This window comes from Orcinus orca, chromosome 19 (genome assembly GCF_937001465.1).
Source record: "Orcinus orca chromosome 19, mOrcOrc1.1, whole genome shotgun sequence".
NCBI lineage: Eukaryota > Metazoa > Chordata > Mammalia > Artiodactyla > Delphinidae > Orcinus > Orcinus orca.
The window spans coordinates 18,722,717-18,746,091 of record NC_064577.1 but is presented as its reverse complement, the minus strand read 5'-3'; the positions used below and the strand labels follow the sequence as shown (position 1 = coordinate 18,746,091).

The 23,375-nt window shown below is 48.0% G+C and overlaps 1 protein-coding gene across 4 annotated transcripts in view; it reads left to right on the top strand.

Moving 5' to 3' along the window:
* Positions 1-23,375, top strand: part of SPECC1 (sperm antigen with calponin homology and coiled-coil domains 1) — a 245,347-nt gene that overhangs the window by 39,667 nt on the left and 182,305 nt on the right. Inside the window, exon 1 of one of the 4 annotated variants that reach the window (XM_033422807.2) lies at positions 791-946. The exons of the other annotated variants lie outside the window; for them this stretch is intronic. The gene's annotated coding sequence lies outside the window, so the exon portion shown is untranslated. Of the gene's footprint in view, positions 1-790; positions 947-23,375 lie in introns of those variants that run through there. 4 annotated transcript variants of the gene reach the window in all.

The window sequence follows — 23,375 nt, the reverse complement described above, 5'->3', positions numbered from 1 at the left end:
GTGAACACAGGGAACTCAGCATCACCGAGGCTCTGCCGACCCACGCCGCCATGTAAGGGCTACTCGGCTGCTTTTCACACCTATTTTTCAGTAAAATAGCAATTAAAATCCAGTTTATGGCCGTGACTAAGCTCTGCCTGGCCCTGATCCCTTCGGTTCTTGGTGAGTGTGGATACAGCACAGTAGCTTGTTTACCTTCACAAAATTTCTTCCATGTGTATTTTCCATGCAGCGTGTTCGCCCCCTGTGACAGGAGATCTTACCGTCATGGGGCTTGTAGGCCACCTGTCGTGAGGGTGCTCTTATGATCTTGGAGCTCTCTGAATTCAAAATTAAGTATGAAAGTATTTATCTTGAGTGAAAAGTGAAATCTCAACCGATCACGGAGCCTTGGAGATCCAGACGCCTTACCTCCGAGGTCCCTAGAGTCTGCTGATCAGAACCCCCTGCTTTGAAATGTTCCTGGCTGTAATCTGAATTTCCCATCCTACCTAGAACATTCTACGAGTCACAGGCTCGAAAGGAAGGGACCCTGAGGCTTCAGGGCAGACTCACCTCTGAAGAGCAGACTGACTTTTTTTTTTTTTCTGTTTGATATCTCAGGGAGCAATCAGTGAGAAACTAGTCAGCCTACATCTTTAAATCCTTATGTTTCAGAGAGGTTCAAAGGAAGTATTCAGGAACCAGTAGGATAGAAGTGATTTTGCAGGTTTTGGGGGGGAGTGGGTGGGGGGTGGAGGGGAGGGAGAGGCAGAGGGAGAGGCCGTCGGAAGCCCTGGAGAGCAGAGCCCGCCTGTTTCCTGAGCGAAGCGTCGTTCCAGTGCTCAGTGCCTGGCCCCTCGAGTGTGGTTTTCCTCCCGGCCGGCACCAAACCCCAAAATAGTGCGGCTGGCTTGCTGATTGAGGCCAGCCGCTCTGAGAAGCAGGAGAAGCCAAAGGTTTTGCAGTAAGTACCCAGTTGGTTATTCTTTAAGATGGAGGTGGAAACTCTTAGAACAGCTGTATCTGTGGGAAGAGGTTCTTCTTTTGTGGCTGTAACGTCTCAAGTCCCGGTGACTCCTGCTGTGACTACAGCGTTATTAATATATCGTCCTGTGGTTTGTGGACTGGGCAAGTTCATGCTACGTGCATGTTTGGGGGCCTAAAAATGGATTTCAGACATTTTCTGACGGCTTGAAAACACTGTCTTTTCTCACTGCCTGTCACTTTTCTCGTCTTGCCAAGTAAGGATAATTAATGCTAACTTTAGGTTAAACGTCTAAAGGTCTTTGGAAGAGAAATCCTCCCGGTGGGTACTAATTCCTAGCAGCGTGGAGATCTGTGTTTCACAACCGCGGTGAAGAGGGCTGCTTCTGTGCGTTCTTCTCGCCAAGGGTGGAAGTCTGAACTCCCACGGGGGGAGCCGCCCACTTGCCTGGTTCTTCACCCCCAGGAGGTTCTAGGGCCTTCTCCCCTGGAAGACCAGCTCTGGGGAGCACGCCCACCCCTCCTTGCAGAGGGCCCGATAACGTGCCCGTGCTCAGTATCTGGGCCAAACATTGTGCTTGCAAGGCCTAGATGGCAGAGTTTCAAAGATATGACAAAGATAGAGGCTTTTCTAGGAAGTTACTCGTTATATGGTTTCTGTTTAGACGGTCTTTTGCCCCACCCGCCCTGGCAAAGGGCTCCAGCTACTTTGAAAGGTCTCCACCACGCTGCTGGAAATTAAGTTTGGGTTTTATTTTCCCCTTTTTTTTCCATTGAGTCTAATCTCTTGGTAGAATCAAACCTTTAGCTCAGTTATGTAGAAAGTCCATTTTTTAAGTTGACTCGAGAAATGTGCTTTGCCCCCTCCCATTAGGATGCAAAGGTGGAGACACACATGTGCTCCTTGGACCTTGGGTCCGTTCTCTGCAGCTGCGCCCCACAGACTATACATTTTTACGTGGCTCTGGCTAGAGTGGCCGTTTCACTTCCCTTCATCTCTCCTTTGCCAAGTGAGTTTACGTGGAAGTCGCAGTGTCGTCTCAGCAGAAGACACCCGCGAAAGTCGAGGGAGTGCAAAACAGACAAGACCACACCTTCATTTGGGAAAAGCCACTGCATGGGAAGCATCTTTTTCCTGCGCTTCAATTTTATTTTTCAAACATGTTAATATTTTTAAAAATGATAAACATACCGCTTTTGTCTGCTTACTGCGTGGCAGACACAGCAGTTGAGCTCTCCCCGAGGATCATCTTCTCTGAGTCTCACTGTCGTCCCATGAGGTGCCCACACGTGCGGTCTTCACTTTCAAGGTGGGGAAACTGAGGCACAGAAAGGTCTTGTAACTTGGCCAAGGGCAGACTGACTGGTGGGTGGGGGTGGTCTGGGATTGGAACGCAGGTCTTTCGAAACCCGGAGTAAGTTTAGAAATCAGAGGAAAGAGTGACTCAATCCCATGCACTAAAACGACTTCAAATTTCTATATTTCTCTGGACCTGTACAATTAAATATTATAGCATACTTCTTTATATTATTAGTTCACAATTATTTTTAATGGCGTATAATGTTCTAGTAAGGGTTTGTTCTATAAATTAATTTACTATTCCCTGTTCTTGAAAATGGGATTGATTTTTGTTTGTTTGTTCGCTATGATAAAGGGCACTTCAGTGACTGTCTCGTCCGTATAATCTTCCCCAAGTTTTTGGATTATCTGTAGAATGGATTCTCAGAGGTGGGATTACTGGGTCAAAAGCACGTGAATTTTTAAAAATTAATTAATTAATTTTTGGCCGCGTTGGGTCTTCGTTGCTGCGTGCGGGCTTTCTCTAGTTGCGGCGACTGGGGGGCTAGTCTTCGTTGCGGTGCGCGGTCTTCTCACTGCGGTGGCTTCTCTGGTTGTGGAGCACGGGCTCTAGGCGCCTGGGCTTCAGTAGTTGTAGCGTGCGGGCTCAGTAGTTGTGTCTCGTGGACTCTAGAGCACAGGCTCAGTAGTTGTGGCCCACGGGCTTAGTTGCTCTGCGGCATGTGGGATCTTCCCAGACCAGGGCTTGAACCCATGTCCCCTGCATTGGCAGGCGGATTCTTAACTACTGCGCCACCAGGGAAGCCCAAAGCGCATGAATTTTTAACAGTGCTTTGTATATGTTGCTAGATTGCTTTTCTACCAACACTGTGTGTGAGATGTCAGTTTAATTTTATCCATTCCAGTGACAGCACCATGAAAGAAAAAAAAAAGAACAGGTAAAAAGGAAGCACTTGTTGGTAATTTTGCATCTTCTTAAATATACTTACGATGAACTTTTTTTTCACGTTTGTTTACAAATTGTACCTTCTCTTTGCTCACTCATCTATTAGGATCTTAATGCGTTTTTTGTGGGGGTGGCTAATTCATAAAGTTTTTTTTTTAAGATTTATTTATTATTTAGTTTTGGCTGCGTTGGGTCTTAGTTGCAGCACGTGGGCTCTTCGTCGCGGTGCACGGGCTTCTCTCTAGTTGCGGTGTGCGGTTTTTCTCTTCTCCAGTTGAGGCGCGTGAGCTCAGTAGTTGTGTCACATGGGATTAGTTGCCCCGCGGCACGTGGGATCTCAGTTCCCTGACCGGGGATCAAACCCGCGTCCCCTGCATTGTAAGGCGGATTCTTTACCACTGGACCACCAGGGAAGTCCCCATAAAGGTTTCTAAAAGATTTACTCACAAAGTTTCATCAGTTATTTTCCCCAGACTATGTTTTACCTTTTAAAAATGAATTTTTAAAAACCATACAGCCATTTAACATTTTTGCATAGTCACATCTGTCCATTTTTAACTATTCTTACTTTAGAAATCTGTCTTTTTTTAAGGGATTTATTTCCTTCTAGTTTTTACTTTGGTGCATGATGTGAAAAGTGGACTTTGACTTAAACAAAATAATGCTAGGCAGTTTTCCCATTGTCATTTATGAGTGATCTTTATGTTCTCTAATATTTTATAATTTTGTCAGTTTATATCCTCAGCTGTTCTATGATATGTGCTTTTTCTGGATTGTCTGTTTTATTTATAGGAGCTGACCGTGTCTGAGCTGTTATCACTCTGTGTTGATTTTGCTGTTTTAAGATGTGTGGAGAGAATGGGTCGTGTGGAGGGACGCTGAGTTAAAGGAAGAGTTGTTGGCAGCGAGGGCTCCGTCTCAGCCTCCCTGGCCTTAGTCTTCTCATCTGTAAAATGGGGATGGTTATAGTGTCCACGCCATGGGTTGTTGGGGTGGGGAAATAAAGTTAAACAAGGAAATACTGAAAAAGTATTTGAGGTACACAGATATGCATAGAGACATATATATATATGTATACATCTATTTTATATACATAAATATGCATTCTTTGTGTTTCTTTTTAATGTAATTTTTATTGGAGTATAGTTGGCTTATTACAATGTTGTGTTAGTTTCAGGTGTGCAGCAAAGTGAATCAGATATATATATAGATATAGATAAATCTATATAGATACATCTATATCTATCTGTATGTATAGATATATATATCTCCACTCGTTTTTAGATTCTTTTCCCATATAGCTCATTACAGAGTATTGAGTAGAGTTCTCTGTGCTCTACAGTAGGTCCTTATTAGTTATCTGTTTTATATATAGTAGCATGTATATGTCAATCCCAATCTCCCAATTTATCCCTCATCCCCCCTTCCCCCCCGGTAACCATATGTTTATTTTCTATGTCTGTGACTCCTTTTCTGTTTTGTAAATAAGTTCATTTGTACCATTTTTTGTTTTTGTAGATTCCACATATAAGCGATATCATATGATATTTGTCTTTCTCTGTCTGACTTACTTCACTCAGTATGACAATATCTAGGTCCATCCATGTTGCTTCAGATGACATTATTTCGTTCTTTGTTATGGCTAAGTAATATTCCATTGTATATATGCACCACATCTTCTTTATCCATTCCTCTGTTGGTGGAAATTTAGGTTGCTTCCGTGTCTTGGCTATTGTAAACAGTGCTGCAATGAACACTGGGGTGCATGTATCTTTTTGAATTATGGTTTTCTCTGGATATATGCCCAGGAGTGGGATTGCTGGATCATCTGGTAGTTCTATATTTAGTTTTTTTTTAAGGAACCTCCATAATGTTTTCCATAATGGTTGTACCAGTTTTCATTCCCACCAAGTGTAGGAGGGTTCCCTTGTATTTCTTATATAGAGTCAAAGGTGTCATTCTTTCCCTTTATGACTTAAGACAACCCTTCATGTAATCTTGGGAGACAGAAAAAGATGACACACTTGACTCTATACACATTTAAAAACTTGGTACATTGAAAGACAGGCATGTGGCAGAGGGAACTATGTGTAGTGCCCATACCACAGAGAGCTGCTAACCATTATAAGAGAGGAGTTTCCACACATCTATTAGAAAAAGGCAAAGACACACAGGAAAAGTGGGCAAAGGCAACTTATAAATAGAAATGTATATTTATTTCCGTAAATATATGAAGAAATATTGACAGCCAATAAAGATACCTCGGTAAGAATCAGGGAAATGCAAATTCAAATACTAATGAAATGTCACTTTCCCTGTAGCAGATAGGCAGCGTCAAAGAGAACATATGGAGATGGGCACTGGCAGTCACAACTAATAGGAACAAGAATTAGCAAACCTTTTTTTGTACGGCCAATTTTACAAAACCTACCAAAACGTGTAATAGCCTTTAATGTCTTAGAAAATACTGTACATGTTTTCAAGTACGCACATCCAACATAATCATATTTACATTAAAAATGTCGTTATGTTAAGAAACCTGAGCTCTAGATTTTTATTTGTATGAATATAAAAGTTCATTTTTAAAAAGTTCTGGATATAAAATATCAGGCTGTTCACGGTGTTACTTCTGGAGAGGTAGGGAGAATTAGGGCAAGGCCTCTTTTACCTTTTTCTAGATATACGTCCATGTTTGAGTTTTTCATGAGTCTGTATTTGTGTAAGATAAATACATAAATAGACACTTTTCCGGGCCCACGGGCCAGAAAATTTTAGGGAGCAGGATCCCAGCTGTAGAGGCTCAGGATTGGGAAAGTTCACAATTTTAGGAATTTTAGAGGCAACATTTGAGGCAGTGTTGAGAGGCAACATTTTATTCTTCCTTAACGTTTCTCTTTTTTTAAAAAATTTATTTATTTATTTATTTATGGCTGTGTTGGGTCTTCGTTTCTGTGCAAGGGCTTTCTCTAGTTGTGGCAAGCGGGAGCCACTCTCATCATGGTGCGCGGGCCTCTCACTATCGCGGCCTCTCGTTGCGGAGCACAGGCTCCAGACGCGCAGGCTCAGTAGTTGTGGCTCACGGACCTAGTTGCTCCATGGCATGTGGGATCTTCCCAGACCAGGGCTGCATTGGCAGGCAGATTCTCAACCACTACGCCACCAGGGAAGCCCTTTAACGGTTCTTTTTTTTTTTTTTTTTTTTTTTTTTGCCGTACGCGGGCCTCTCACTGTTGTGGCCTCTCCCATTGCGGAGCAAAGGCTCCGGACGCGCAGGCTCAGCGGCCATGGCTCACGGGCCCAGCCGCTCTGCGGCATGTGGGATCTTCCCGGACCGGGGCACGAACCTGTGTCCCCTGCGTCGGCAGGCGGATCCTCAACCACTGCGCCACCAGGGAAGCCCTAATTTCCAGCTTTTTGTGGGTGTGGGGAGGTGGCAGTCAGATGAGGTTACAGGGAAGAAGTCACATCTGATCTGAGGCTTGAAGGATGGGTGAGATTTGAGTAAAGGGCAGTGAGGGTGAGAAAGGCAGCTCAGGCCGGGGAACAAGAAAAAAAGCAAGGATGTGGGCATCCCAGGCTGCTGGGGGCTAGGGAAGCCCAGGCTGGGGGGAGCAGAAGCGAGTTTGGGAAGGTGGGCTTGGGCCAAGGAGAGATGGCATTCAGTCAGCCCACATGAGCTTGACCAATGCCTGCAGAGTGTGACCTCCGCCACAGTCGCCCCCAGGTCTCCTGGCTCTTCTTTACAGTCAGCCCCTCTGAGGTGTTTTCCAGCCACCAAGCAGTTAACTCAGTTCTGGTGCTGTCCACCTGGACAGAGTGTAAAGGCTTAGTCCCACAAGACTGTCCCCGCTTCACACGCTGATCGCAGGTCCGGGCTGACCCCCGTGCTTCGGACCCACCGGCTATAGATCAGAGGTTGCCAGGACCCCCTCCTCAGATTTGACTAATTTGCTACTCAGAGAAACATTTCCTTACGTTTGCCAGTTCATTATCAAGGGTATTATAAAGGCTACAGATGAACAGCTGGATGAAGGGGTATAGAGGGGGCGGTCCAGAAGGGTCCCGAGCACTTCCTTAGGAGCTCCTGTCCCTGTGGACCTGGTGTGTGTCACCCTCCTGGATGTGTACGTGTCCACCAAGAGATTATGGAGCTTAATCTGCAAGCCCCTCTCCCTTCCCAGAGGCTGGGGGAAGGGGCTGAGATCCCAACCCTCTAATCACTTGGTCTTCCTGGTGACCAGCCTCATACCAGGAACCACAGGCAAAGGCCAGATATATTTCATATACTTATATTTCATATACATATATTTCATATACATATATTTCATATATTTCATATACTCCTTCTTCTACTCCCAGGCCCTGGTAACTGCTGGTCTGTGCTCTGTCCCCAGGGTGTTGCCTTTTCCATCGCGTCATGTGAATAGAGTCCCGTAGCAGGAAGCCTTTTGAGGCTGACCTCTTCCCCTAAGCATAATTCATCCACTTTCTTGCACGTACCCCTAGCTCCTTCTTTTTCACTGATGAGGAGTGTTTCACTGCGTGGACACTCCAGTCTGTCTATCCACCCACCACGGAGACAGGTTGTTTCCAGTTTTTGCCGTTATGAACTGTCGATGCAAAAATTAATTGATCGTCAATCTAAGAAAGAAATGGACATTTTATACGAGCCAACCCAGGGATTATAACCCGGGAGACGGCCTGTCAGGTAACTCTGAGAACTGTTCCCAAGAGGTAAGGCGGGGAGGCTGTGATTTTGGCAAAGGGGGTACATACAGTGAAGCACTCATCTCAGTAGAAGGTTGCTGCTGGTCACCAGGAACAGACACCTTAATTAATGCTTTTTTTTTTTTTAAGTGCTTTTCTAAGTATGGGAAGATGTAAGAATCCAGGTTCATAAAAAATTTCTCCTGGAAATGTCTAACTGTCTGAGGGTTGGTTCTGCCAAGTTTCCCAGAACACAGAGTGCCTCATCTTGGTCTTTGCTCAGAATTCCTTTCAAGGTGTCCTGTGGGTCACTGACTGCACTGCAGTGGCTGATGACTTGGTTCTTGTGGAACTGGATGGTGGGCTACATTCTTTATGTTACAGGCCCCTCCCTTTTGGGCTTAATTTTGACAAAGGTTTGGGAGGCATTTAGTGACCAATTTGTCCCATGGTCCTAGGAATGCTCATTCCCAGGTCCGGTGAGGATTTTGTTGATGTGCCCCTTGATGTGCTGATACTGGACTAGGCCCTGTTAATAGTTGCCCAAAACCTCTGGACCCCCTGTCCTACAGTCTGTTATGGTCCAGGAAACGGTTCCCTCTGTGGCTTCCTCCCAATTCTAGAGTTACACTGTTACAATCACTGATCTTATAGAACTATGTATTTGGTCAGTCGTTTCAAGTCACCTAATCATCATTAATTTTATCTGAGGCTCAGTCACACGTTTGGTGACGTAAGAAACTATCCTTTTGTAAAATAGGCAGCATACAGGTAACACAGCTAGTAATGCTCATGTAAGGTCATAAGTATTTAAGCTAAGAACTTCCTTTAGGTATGGCCCAGTATCTCTCTAGGTCTTCTGACCAGTCTCTTCTGCACCAATCACTGTCTTTAAGGGAAATGATATATTGGCTTCATATATAAAGTCCACCAAAGATGTCTGCATGCACCAGGCCAGTGGTGGTCATCGTGACCCCTTACGGGATTGAGAAAGGAATATTGTCTTCTCATGAGTTACATGGCTGGTACCAGAGGGAGAACATTTTTGTTTTTTGTTTTTTAATTTTATTTTTTTACTGAGGTGTAGTTGATTTACAGTGTTGTGTTAGTTTCAGGTGTATAGCAAAGTGATTCAGTTATATATATATATATACATGTATAGCTATTCTTTTTCAGATTCTTTTCCCTTACAGGTTATTACAGAATATTGAGTATACTTCCCTGTGCTATCCAGTAGGTCCTTGTTGCAGAAGGAGAAAAATTGATCTTTATGGTTGAGCAGTTCTCTCTGCCATGGGGGAAGTCTGGTTGATGAAGATGCACAGTGTACCCTGGAGGCGGGGGAGGAGACCAAAAGCAGAGAAAAAAGTTTCTGTTTAAATTTTTCTTGTCTTGCCTTAAAATCGGCATTTTATTTCATCAGAACCCAAGCCTGTGAATCAGGCTTCCCACTCAGACACAGTTTTCATTTCTCTTGGATAAATACTGAGGAGTGGGATTACTAGATTGTATGACAAGCGCATGTTTAATTTTGTAACGTTAAAAACAAGAGGCCCCAAATGGAGTCGCTGATGCTAAGCCCCACGCCACCAAATTTCACTTAATTACAGTTTCAGCCTCTCCCAGAAACAGGATCTTTAACCAGGGAATCGGGAATCCCCTGATCAGCACCAGTGAGGTCACCTGCCGGGTGGACCCCTGCATCCCTTAAAGGGAAGTGACCTTGCAGTAACCAGCCTGCTTTTCGCCGAGTATAACTTCCTGTTCCCGCTCCTTCTGCCTGTAAAAGTCTTACACTTTGTACAGTTCCTCGGAGCTCCTCTCTCTGTGCTAGATGGGATGCTGCTCTCTTTGTGAATCATTGAGTAAAGCCAATAAGATCTTTAAAATTTACTCAGTTAAATTTTGGGGTTTTTTTAACAATAAGAAATGGCTACACTGATTTGCAAAGCAGCCGCACCAGTTTGCATTTCCATCAACAATGAATGGGAGTTCCAGTTGCTCCATATCCTTGCCTGCACTTGTTTTTATTTTTTTAAGCTTCAAGCCATTCTAATTAGGCACGTAGTAATATCTCCCTGTGGTTTCAATTTGCATTTACTTAATGACTCATGCCCCTGAGCATCTTCTCATGTGTTTATCTGCCGTCCAGTTATCTTCTTTGGTGAAGTGTTTAAATCTTTGACCATTTTTTATTGAGTTGTGTGTTTTGTCATTGTTGAGTTTTGTGAGTTTTGCTGAGTTTCCTCCTAAATGCAGGCATCAGGTCCTTTATCAGTTTTGTGTTTTGCGGATGCTTCCCTTCCAGTTGGCTTTTCATTTTCTTGACAATGTCTTCTGAAGAGCAGAAGTTTTCAATTTTGATGAAGTCCAATTTATCAGTTTTTAAAAAAATTTTATTTATGGATCACGCTTTTGGTGTTGATTCTAAGAAATCGTTGCCTGACTGAAGGTCACCAAGATTTTCTCCTGTCTTCTTCTAGCAGCTTTCTAATTTTATTGAGGTTTTCAGCCTGTCTTTACACAACATTGATTATGGCCCAGACAGTGGGCGGAGAGCTGTGAAACCACAGAGGAATGAGATGGTCCTTTGCTCCAGGATCCTCTGGACCGAGAAGCTGGGGTGGGAGATGAGTCAGCAGGGTGTCAGTCTGGTTGGGGTGCTGTGGACACTCCTTGTGGTGGGGGAGCAGGACAGGACGGTAGGGGTTAGGTTGAAAGTAGGAGTGGGGGTGGGGAGCCATTGTCCTGGGTGTGGAGTGGCAGTGGGGAGGCCTGGAGGCTGGTGGCAGGATAGCTGCCCATTCTTTGTGGCGCTGGGATCTGAGTGCAGGGCGCCTGGCAGGCGTGGGCAGAGCGCACGGTGGGCCTCATCCCAGAACAAAGAGAAGGTGGGGGCAGCCTGGTGACGTGGCTCATGCCGGGTCCCCTGAGGGACAGGGGACTATCTTTCTTCCTTATCACAAAGGGCCCATCCTTAGGGGACGGCCACAGTGCTGTGGCATCATTGTCTCAGGCTCCTACCCTGGGGGTGGACCAGAGAGCCGCTGCTGTCCTGCTGTTCCTTGTAGATTCGCTCCCAAGACCCCTGCGAGGCACCCCTGATGACAAGGTCGTCCCAGGAGCAGCCTGTACATGATCCCTCAGATTTGAGGCTATTGTATATATTTAAAACGCAATCCTCAAAGTGTGGTGTGCTGGGGAAAGGTAGGGCATGCTCCAGGTGCTGAATACGTTAACCCTGCAAAGGACAGCAGTTGCTTTCATGAGCCAGCTGGCACTACAGGAAAATAGCTGAAGCCTGTGGCTTAGAAAAGAATATTTCAGGAATGTGAAAACAAAAAAGAAATCAGCACGTCCAGTGATTTAACTTAAGCCGGTAACAATAAGGAAATCCAGAGCAATGGCAGAGTCCTACAGCCCTGCTGGAGGGACGGACTCTGCCCCTTACCCAGAGGGGGTGTCTGCCACGCCTGGGGTGGCCAGTGCCACCGTGCGGGCCTGAGTCAGGCCCCTGCACGCTCTGTGCCTGTAGAAGGTCCAGGAAAGTTCTGTTTCCCCCTCGTTTCCTCCCATGGTCCAGGAGCCAACACAGACCGCTAACAGGGTCAGCGGCTGTGCGGTCCCTCCCTTTGTCCCTCCCCTGCCCCGCTGTCCTGTCCCTGCACTCGAGGTGCTGCAGACCCAGCTCCTGGGGCCACAGCTGGGAGCCTGGCCCGCCCGCTGCTGCTCCTCCGCCACCGCCAAGAGCCAGGGCTTCCATACGCCCCCAAAGACACGATGAAAGGGCCCTTCATTTTCCCGGCCGAGTCCCTGCCTCCCTCCCTGGGCCCCCAGGATGAGAGTTCTCCCGGGAGGTTCTTCAGTGCCTTGGACAGACAGACAGGCAGACAGATGGACGGGCTGCCAGGGGCCACCCTGGCCGGCCTCCCGACACTCCTGGGCCACAGCACGCAGCGTGGCTGATCTCCAGCAGAGACCCTGCCACTCTGAACCCTTCAAGCTCCCATGACTCGGGGCTGCCTTTTCAGAATAATGTCATCGTTATAGAAAACCCACAGCCGCCAACGGGGTCCTTTGTGAGTCTGTCAGGGACCACAGGCCTCTGAAGGTACCGATCAGAGGAGAAGTCCGCCCTTTCTGAGTAAGAAGCAAGAAGGCAACCAGAGTCCGTCTTGGTTTCTTCCCTATACAAGTTCTTCATTTTGTCGAGCTCAAGATTTACTTTGCTTATTCAGTTGCTTGTTCCCAAACTCCTAAATTAGGAGCTTGGGATTAACATATACACTCTATATAAAATAGATAACCAAAAAGGTCCTACTGTATAGAACAGGGAACTATATTCAGTATCTTGTAATAACCTATAAGGGAAAAGAATCTGAAAAAGAATATATATATGTATATATAACTGAATCACTTTGCTGTACACCTGAAACTAACACAACACTGTACCTCAGCTATACCCCAATAGAAAAAAAATCCTAAAACAAATGGGTTGTTCCCACTGCCACACCCACACACAGACAGACACACACAGATGCACACACACACACACAGACACACAGAGGCACAGACACAGACAGTGCACACACAGGTATACATACATACAGACAGACACACACAAGGTCAGAAACATGGCCAGAGGCCCATGTGGCTAACGTATAGTGAGCCCAGGGGGGCGGTGGATGTGGGGTGGGGCCCCATCTCTCCGCCCGTGGACGGAGGGCCCCTGTTTGCATCTGTGCCCTGTAGCGCTGGGGGAGGGGACTTGCGTGCCCCCCATCTCTGTAGGGCAAGTGCATTGAAGTGAGTGGTGGAGGGCATAGGGTTTTGCTGGGGGTACTGGGGTTGGGGGCGGCATGCCCTGCAGTGTTTGCATTGTTTTCTAGAGGAAATAGAACAGAATGACTCAGAAGTGGCCGCCTGTTTCCTTGGAAGCTGTGCCACTGACATCATAGGGCCTTGCCCCTTGTCCCACCTGACTGAGGGGCCCCCGGTAGGAACAAAGAAACAGAAAAGGCTGCATAAAAGGTACTTAGACTTGACACTTTAACTTATTGGGTCCCTAAACCTGTGGTTGCCATTGGCTACCACTTAACAGAGCATCGAACATAAATGCATGTATTGTGATGTTTTGGTTAAGGTGTCTGAAATCTTAGAGCATAAAATTGTAAACTATTGGGCTTCCCTGGTGGCGCAGTGGTTGAGAGTCCGCCTGCCGATGCAGGGGACACGGGTTCGTGCCCCGGTCTGGGAAGATTCCACATGCCGCGCAGCGGCTGGGCCCGTGAGCCATGGCCACTGAGCCTGCGTGTCCAGAGCCTGTGCTCCGCAATGGGGGAGGCCACAGCAGTGAGAGGCCCGCATACCGCAAAAAAAAAAAAAAATTTGTAAACTATTATTGACTGTTACGGTGAAACTGGGCTGTCTAGCACAAATTGAAAAAGCTGTCCTTCGGGAATAAACTCACGAATGGAGATGAATCAGTAGATGATTTCTGAGGTTTGGTGTTGAATAACTTTGGGAACTATTTCTCCAGCATGTTATAAGTTAATGAGATGAATTTCATAAGGCTAATGCGTATACATCAACATGAACCCTGTTTTCAAGGTAATAATGCTGGAAGGCTCTGTATCAATATCCATGGGGTTTTCATCCTGAAAGCAATCTGGGGACTGCTTATTTGGTAATTGTTTAGAGGCATTTATAAGTCTTACAGGAGAAGAACTGTCATTGCTTTACGGCTCCGTTTTGTGTTCTCTGATTAATTCAGCAAATACTTTGTGAATCTGGGTGCCTGGCTAGAGAGGGAAGGGCAGGGAGACACTTGCACACAGTTCTTCAATGACAGGCAGGATCCAAACCTTCATTAGCTGATGTTGGTTAAGCACCTGCTCGGTGCATCCGGGAACACTGTGACGAACCGGAAGGTAAAGTGCCCTGGGAGCTGCAGGGGGTGGGCGGAGGCTGAGGACCCACGATGGATGGTCAGTACAGCCAGAGCCTGGCTGGGGTGATAGAAGCTCTGAAGGAATGACAGGGGGGCTGTGCGGTGAGCTCCTCCGGAGACTGGAAGGGAAAGGCCTTTTGGAGGAAGGACCGCCACCCCCACCCCCACCCCCCGGGCCGTGTGAAGAGCTGGAGGGGGGCCTTCCAGTTCAACGGCCCTCCTTGGGAACCAGCTGGGCAGGTCCGAGGAGCTGGAGTAGCTCCCACAGCACACAGGGGAGGGTCTCAGAATGCAGACGGGCAGCCCCACGATGGCCTAGGACTTTGGGGTTGTGACAGAGATCTTGGATTTGCACTCTAAATATAGTGAGAAGCCACAGCAAGTTTCTCCGTGGGGAGGGACATGATCTGACTTGTGGTTTTTGTTTTTTTTTAATAATTTTTAAAATTTAAATCGTGGTTAAAAACACACACATACCATAAAATGTACCATGTTACCCGTTTTTATGATTTTTGTTTTTGCGGTACGCGGGCCTCTCACTGCTGTGGCCTCTCCCGTTGTGGAGCACAGGCTCCGGACGCGCAGGCCGCTCCAGGACCGGGGCACGAACCCGCGTCCCCCGCATCGGCAGGCGGACTCCCAACCACTGCGCCATCAGGGAAGCCCCATGATTTGTGTTTTTAAATAGCCCTCCAGCTGTTGAGTGGCATTAACTGTTGTGGGCAAGATGGGCAAGAGCAGAGCTGGGGACCCGGGGATGCTGCGGCATCAGGAGGGGGGCGGGACGGGGAGGGGGCAGGGAAATGCGGGGGGAGTCTAGGGCGGGTGAGTATCAGAAAGTCTTGTTGGCAGAGCCTCGCAGGAGGGACTGGAACATTCCTGGGGGAGGTCTCTGAGGAGGGTCCCGGGGCCGTGGGTGCCCCCAGACGAGAACGGTGGGGAGGTCTGGGTCTGGCTGCACCGCAGGGCAGAGCTCAGCTGGGCAGTCCCTTGATCTGGAGCAAGGTTGAGCACAGGCCCCGGCTTGGGAAGCGAGCAAATTCCTGGGGCCTCACTGGGCGCTGACTGTGAAGCATGGTGACATCTCTGCCTCTGGCCCCGAGCCTGGCCCGGAGACGCTGTGAGAAGCGTCAGCCTGAAGATGAGCACCGACCGAGGGTCTGAGCGGGAGCGGCGGCCCCAGCTGAGCGCTGGAGCCGGGCAGGAGGACTGCGGGGAAGGGGTGGCTCCGGGACGGAGGAGCCGGAGCTGTGCTCAGTCCATCCGGAGAAGAAGGAGGGCTTGCGGGCTTGGTGCCGGAGCCTGAGCTCCCCCGGCAGCCGTGGCTGTGAGAAGCGGCCGCGGGCCGCGGGGAGGCCACGATGCTCTGAGGTTTTGAGTCTGGGAGGCCGGGAGGGAGCCCTCAAGGATAAACGGGAAGTCGGGAGAAGCTGCCGAGTCAGGACTGTCTCCGCGCTGTGCTCGGGCAGGCGGCCCCCCAGGAAGGCGACAGGCCAGCAGCGTGGCGGGTCGGTGGACAGACGAGGGTAGGAGCCGCGAGGAGGCCCTCCTGGGCTGGGGGAGGCTTCCGGAGGGAGACCCCTGAGCTCACTTTGGAAGGCGGGTGGGAGATGGCCAGGCCTTCGTTTGTCCCTCCACGTTGCCACCACCTTGTGGATGCCGCATCAGTGGTGGCCGTTCCACCCTTGCACCCCCGCCTTCTCCGTGAGCCCGTGGGTAGCCCTGGAGGGTCGGGGAAGGGAGAACACCCTTGAGGTCTTTCTCTCCCCAGCTGCTCCCGCCCCACCCCACCCCGCCCCCAGTGCTACTGAGCTGTTTGGGTTAGCTGCATTTCTCTATCAAGGCCTCAGCTTCTGCTCTTGGTCTAGCTCTCTCCGGGTCCCAGCGGCTTCCTCCCCGACCCCGTGGGCCGGGGGTGATAACGTCCTAGCCCAGCCCCTTGTAAACGGGTCCTTTTGGAGCTCTCCCCAGTTTCCCAGCTGATGTCCCAGACAGTGGCAGGGGCATCATGTGACTGAGCAAACATTCTGACCCAAGATGCTTTTGCCGAAATGGAGATGAAAGTCTGCGGTTCTCTCCTACACTATAGCTTTTGTTTTGTTTTGTCTTTCTTATCACATTTTAAAAGATTGTGGTCCAATACACATAATATAAAATTTACCGTCTTAACCGTTTTTAAGCGTTTAGTTCCGTGGCATTAAGTACATTCACACTGTTGTGTGACCATCACCACCATCCGTCCCCAGAACTGTGCTTATCTTACAAAACTGAAACTCTGTCCCCATTAAACACCAACTCCTGTTCCTCACTCCCCCAGCCCCTGGCCCCCACCATTTTACTTTCTGTTCCTGTGAATTTGACTCCTCTAAGTACTTCATATAAGTGTAATCATACAAGTGTGTTTGTCTTTTTCTGCCTGGCTTATTTCACTTAGCATGAGGTGTTCAAGATTCATCCATGCTGCAGAATGTATCAGAATTTCCTTCCTTTTTAAGACTGAGTAATATTCCACTGGATGTATAGACCACATGTTGTGTATCCGCTCATCCATCAGTGGACGCTTGGGTTGCTTCCACCTTTTTTGGCTGTTGTGAATAATGCTGCCCTGAACATGGGTGTGCAAATACCTCGTTGAGACCCTGCTTTCGATTCTTTTGGGAATGTGCCCAGAAGTGGAATCGCTGGATCATACGGTAAAATCTATTTTTTTTAACTTAAATTTTAATTTTTTTGGCGGTACGTGGGCCTCTCACTGCTGTGGCCTCTCCCGTTGCAGAGCACAGGCTCCGGACGCGCAGGCTCAGCGGCCATGGCTCACGGGCCCAGCTGCTCCGCGGCATGTGGGATCTTCCCGGACCGGGGCACGAACCCGCGTCCCCTGCATCAGCAGGCGGACTGTCAACCACTGCGCCACCAGAGAAGCCCTATTTTTTATTTTTTGAGGAACTGCCATACTGTTCTCCATAGCAGCTGCACCATGTTACATTCCCAGCAACAGTTCGCAAGAGTTCCAAATTTCTCCACATCCTCGCCAACATTTGTTTCTTTCTGGTTTGGTTTGGTTTGGTTTGGTTTGGTAGTACCCATCCTAATGGGTATGAAGTGGTATCTCATTGTGATTTTGACTTGCATTTCCCTAATGATTAGTGATGTTGAGCATCTTTTTGTGTACTTATTGGCCATGCATATATCTTCTTTGGAGAAATGCCTATTCTAGCCCTTTGTCCATCTTTAAATCAGGTTTGTTTTTGTTGTTGAGTTGCAGGAGTTCTTTATATATTCTGGATATTAGCCCTGTCTTAGTCTGCCTGGGCTGTCATAACAAAATACCATAGACGGAGTGATTTAAACAACAGAAATTGATTTCTTACCATCCTGGAGGCTGGGAAGTCCAAGAGCAAGGTATGTATGGCTGATTTGGTGCTTGGTGAGGGCTCTCTTCCTGGCTTGCAGACGGCCGCCTTCTCACTATGTCCTCCCATGGCTTTTCATCAGTGTGTGTGCACAGGAGAAAGATCTCTCTCTCCCCCTCTTCTAATAAAGCCACCAATCCTTATCACTTCATTTAACCTTACTTTACCTCCTAAAAGCCCTATCTCCAAATGCAATCACACTGAGAATTAGGGCTTCAACATGTAAATGTGGTGGGACAGGGGACACAATTCAGTCCACAGCAAACCCATTTGCCAATATTTTCTTCCATTCTGTGAGTTGCCATTTTACGCTGTTGATTGTGTTTGATGCACAGAAGTGTTTAATTTTGACATATCCCAATCTGTCTAGTTTTTCTTGTTGCCTGTGCTTTTGGTGTCATATTTAAGAATTCATTGCCAAATCCAATGTCATAAAGCTTTTCCCCTGTGTTTTCCTCTAAGAGTTTGACAGTTTGGGCTCTTATATTTAGGTCTTTCATCCATTTTGAGTTCATTTTTGTATATGGTGTAAGGTAAGGGTTCAACTTCATCCTTTTGGTGTGGATATCCAGTTTTCTCAGCACCATTTGCTGAAAAGACTGTCCTTCCCTATTGAATGGTCTTGGCACTAGACTACAGTTTATATTCTTAGTTACTCTTTCAACAGACCTTTTCAAACTATTCCTATAGAAAGAGCTCTTGGAAGTATTTTATTTCCGTCTCCTTTCTACTGCCTTGGCTCATTCTTTTAATTCTTTGATGTGAAGCCATGTTATAAGTAAGGAAATAACTACTGATTAGGGGCTACCAGCTCTGTGGGACGCCGGCTTCTTGGTTCAGCTTTGGAGACAGAAGGATGTCCTGGGGCAGCGATTCTCAGGGTTTGGTCTCAATATAGCTCCCAGATTACAGCCTCTCTTTGGGGTCTGCATTTCATATTTAGAGACCAGCTCCTCCTGTTTCTTATTCCAGATTAAGCTCTATTTGTTACGGTCTCCACCTCGTGGCAGTGTGTCATAGTTTCTGCAAGTCCCTATTCCATTTCCAGAGTTTGTTTTCAGCTTGAGATGGTATGGCTAGTGCTGTGCAAATGTTCTCTTCTGTTTAGTTTTTGTCTTATCCCTTCTTGGTTCTCGTTTTCTTTCAATAACTTCTCCTGATAGGATCAGTGAATTTTTGTTTGCCATTTTCCTTCTGATGCTGTGTGGAAACCTGTTCTTTTCTATTTATTTACCAGGAGGGAATCTAAGGCTAACGGGATGATTTTTCATGTCGAGACTAACAGGAAATAATAAGCTTTGAAGAGTTTCCTGTGGCCTCCAGCCGAAGTCCGGGATTCCCTCAGCTGCTCCCAAACTAGATTTTCAGCGTAAACATTCCAATGTTAGCAAAAACGAACCAGGTGCCTAAGAATCAGCGCCCGAGGAGCCTCCCTCTTCCTCTGGAACTGAGTTTCTCGACCTCGACTCTTGACCTTTTAGCCTGGATCCTTCTTTGTTGTGGGGCTGCCCTTTGGGTACTGGGATGTCCAGAAGCATCCCTGGCTCTACCCTAGCACCTCCCCCCGCCCGAAGTTGTGACAACCCAAAGCAGCTGCGCACATTGCCAAATGTTCCCCCCGGGGGCAGAATCAGCCACCCACCCTGCTGAAGAGGTCAAGAGCAGACTGGGCATGTGTTCTAGAAAGCTCTAGCTAGATATTTTCGGCATGCTGTTCACTTGCCTTCTATTTCCTGCCGAGTCCCCTGGTAGTTGAGCTATGTGAACATTCTTAGTTTGTTCGTTCTCAGACTTGAATGCCTCAGCTCTCGGCTTCCTGGGGCTTATTGTACTTGGAGTGCAAACCTCAATGCCCTCTCCCACTCCCGGACACTCCTTGTTTTTTTCAAAATTTATTTTTGGCCAAGCCGCGCGGCATGCAGGGTCTTAGTTCCCCGACCAGAGATCGAACCCTCACCCCCTGCAGTGGAAGCGCAGAGTCTTAACCACTGGACTGCCAGGGAAGTCCCTGGACGCTCCCTGTTATTTGTGATGGTCCAGAATGGTTTCCCAGTCGCCTTTCCGTTTTCTTGCCTTAAAAGGGTAACCAATCTGAGGGCCGAGACAACCCCGCCAGCCCAGGTTCTGAAGACGGTGATGAAGCAGCCCAGCAGCATGTTGGAGGGGCTCTGACCCTCCCCGGTGCCCGGACACTCACCGTATTCCTAACTGTTTTCCCTCTTCCCTCTCTCTCTTCTATCTTTTCTACTTAACTCCATACAATTAATGAGTTCTGGTTTAAAGAGAAGTCTTGCACGATTCTGGCGAGGAAAGGAGCTTGATAATTAAATAAAATGAACAATTTAAGGAAAACACCCCTGGGAAGGCCCTCTCCCCACCCCTGTGGGAGTGAATTCCTAAATTTAACTGTACTGTGGACCCTCGAATAACACGGGTTTGAACTGCGTGGATCTACTTACAAGTGGGTGTTTTGCAACAGTGGATGCAACCGTCTTTGAGATGTTTAGGAGGATGTTAAGAAATCAGGGAATTAGTAATAGAAACTTCTTTTCCCATGATCTTGTCCTTGGCCAGAACCCGTCTATTTCTTTTCCGTTACTTGTTCACATCCCTAAGAAAAGTATCGTTCACCCAGCGTTCACGCCCGTGTTTCTCTTTCAGCAGCAGGGGCCAGTTCTAGTGACTGTAAGGTGTCTGCTCTCAGTGTTCATCTTCCTCCGTACTTGCCCTCTTTGACGTTTCCAAATGAAAACAGGCCGCTCTGTGTGTAAAGAGAGCTCTTTCCTTAGGTGGCCCCGGCCAGTGCACATTGATCCCATCCATCCACCGCTGGGTGTTGCTGAGTTCTTCAAGCAGAGCGGCCCTCAGCTGAACACAGCGAACAGTTGTGGGGGGCATCTGGTGTTTGCTGAGTGTCTTCCGGGTGCCGTGTCCTCCTTCATCTTCAGCTTTGCGGTGCAGGCACCAGTAACTCCACTTATCGGGTGACGATGTTGAGAATCATAGTGTTCGGCAAGCATGCCCCAGCTCACGCAGTGAACGGTGGAGATGGATTTTGACCAGGAACACTGGATCCAGAAGCCCGTGTGCTTTCCCGTGGGAGAAAGATTATCCAGGGAGGCCGTACCCAACCCTGGTGTGTAAGAGCCCATTAACACTGGGTTTGAATCCTGGCTGTATCATAAACTCTGTGGTCTGGGCACGTTGCTTAACCTCCCTGAACAGAGGTGACCCTTACCTCGTAGGATTACAGGGAGGGTTTGACACCAGGCCCGGGGTGAGGGGCGAGAGGAGGGTCGGAGAGGAGATGGTGGGAAGCGGATTGGGTGAAAGGCTGCAGAAACTAGGAGTGGGCCTGAGGGCACCTGCCCCCTGCCAGCAGGAGGCCTTCTTGGGAGTGGACAGAGGGCAGGGCCAGAGCAGGCCGATTTGGAGATTTGGAGAACACTAGGAAGACACCAGTCCTGCTGGATGGGGGTTGGGCGATGCTTAACAAGGTCCTGGACGTGGAGCGTGGGGAGAAGGGTGCAAAGCTGGCCTTCAGCCTGGCTGGAGCGGTGTCCCCACCCTCTGCTCTCATCCTTTCGTTGTCCGTCCCTGGAGAGCTGCTTTGATCTAGCAGAGCCCACTACCCCCGCCGGCATCCCACCCCCTGGCACGCTCCCTACCATTAGGGCTCTCTTCCTGGTTCAAGAGGGGACATTACTTACTTCATTGCTCTGTATTTTGATTTCTGGAAGAAGATGGAATTTGAAGAGCCTGGCTGGTGCACGAATACAAAATAGAAGCCTCCGTCTGGGGAGATAACGGGAAAGACACATGAAGGGAGACAAGGAAGAAGAGCCTGGCAGCGAGGAGGGCCCGCGGCAGGAAGGCCCTCTGTGTACACTTGTCTGGGAGTAATTTGATGGGTTCAAGGTTCTAGGAGAATAAAGAAAGGTGTGATGATGCAAATGAAGTAAACCTGAGAATTCTGCCTCAGAGCAAGTAACCAGGCAGCCTTTGAAAAGTGGCTGCATGAAAAAAAAAAAAGTGGCTGCATGTTTTTCAGGTGATTGTCTAGAAGGTTGTCAGAGATTAAGAGTTTAGATCTGGAGTTTTCACTAGGATGCCTTTCTCCTCCTCTCCTCTCCCCTCCCCTCTCCCCTCCCCTTTCCTTTTCCTTCTCTCCTTCCTTTTTTCTTTCCTTCCTTTGTTTATTTCTGTTATTGTTATTACTTTTTTTTTTTTTTTTGCCAAGGACTTAGGGCAACATTGGGGATATTTTCTATCATCTTTCTTCTGCTTTTCCTCTTCACATTCTTTCTTCCTTCTGGGGAATAAACAAGAGGCATTTCATTTCAGGGGTGACCTGGGCAGATTTTGGAAAGCATAGATGCATTGCAGAATCACCTATGTTTTCATCAAGTAAGCCCTGAAATAATCATCTCTAAGTAGTTGCAATCATCACGTAAAAGGGCGTCTTCATGAAACGTATTTTATTTCTCGTCTCCATGAGTCACACTGACATGTTACTGGTTGTTCCTGCAGTCCTGGATAAAATTCATCAGTAATTCTCTCCAAGAATCACTCAGGCTATGTTCGTTCATTTTACGTTTGTATTCATTTAATAAAATTAGTTGCTCTATAGGTCTTAACCTAGGAATTCTTTCATTGTTGCTGTGGAAACCATAATTAAAAATTGTGGGCCGAGAAAGAAAAATAGCTGGCGCTGAACATCGTAAAATACACGAGAAGTGGCTTTTTAAATATAGAATTTTAAAAAATCATGATACCTGGAACCAAGCTGAGACTATTGAACTAATCATATAACTGAAATCGTGAATAATTTTTCTCAAAAACACTTTAGAAAACAAATCGCTGTCTTAAAAATATTATTTTCACAGGACTTCCCTGGTGGTCCAGTGGTAAAGAATCTGCCTTGCAATGCAGGGGATGGGGGTTTGATCCCTGGTCAGGGAACTAAGATCCCCCAGGCTGCGGGGCAGCTAAGCCCGCACACCGCAACTACTGAGCTCGCGCGCCGCAAACTACAGAGCCCGCGTGCCACAACTAGAGAGAGAAAACCCCTGCACCCCAACCAGAGAGAAGCCCGTGCGCTGCAACGAAAGATCCCGCATGCTCCAACTAAGGCCCAACACAGCCAAAAATAAATAAATCTTTTAAAAAATATTATTTTCACCTGTAGCCACATTGGCACAGCTGCCAGGGTAGCAGTGCTGCAGAATGAGCCCCAGGTCTTGGACCCCTGCCCCCAGCTAATCCCTTTAAGTAGGAGCAGGAACTGGATGGCCCTGGCTGGGACGCTGTGGGTTGAAATGGTGTCCCTGGGAAAGGAGATAAGAATGGGAGGAGGACCCCACTGTGCCAGGCTGGGGGCAGTGGGCAGCCTTTTCTTTTTCTCAGCGGGACGGACAGGGTGTCCTGGGATGCGGTGATGGGAGAGGAGGCCCAGGGCCGCTGAGCGCCAGCTGTGATCCTGGGGAGCAGTTATTTAGCCCCGGGTCCTGTGAGTGCGGCCACTGGCATTAGCTGTCACCTAGTGGTGTGTTTTTTGTTTGTTTGTTTTTTAAAATTTTTATTGGAGTATAGTTGTTTGACGGTGTTGTGTTAGTTTCTGCTGTACAGCAAAGTGAATCGGCTATACCTATACATATTTTTTTTGGATTTCCTTACTAGTGGTGTTTTTTTTGTTTGTTTGTTTTTTGTTTGTTTTTGTTTTGCGGTATGCGGGCCTCTCACTGTTGTGGCCTCTCTCGTCGCGGAGCACAGGCTCCGGACGCGCAGGCCCAGCGGCCACAGCCCATGGGCCCAGCCGCCCCGCGGCACGCGGGATCCTCCCGGACCGGGGCACGAATCCGCGTCCCCCGCATCGGCAGGCGGACTCCCAACCACTGCGCCACCAGGGAAGCCCCCTAGTGGTGTTTTTTAAAGTGCTTTTTTTCAGTTTGTTTCTTGTCTGCGGTTTTGGTCTTCTGTCTCACATCCCTGGTCATGAGAGTCCACGGGGACAGCAGAGTCAGGGTCCCATTGTGCTACTGAGAACGAAATGGGCTCAGAGAGGTTAAGAGACGGCCGGCCCACCTCCTCAGC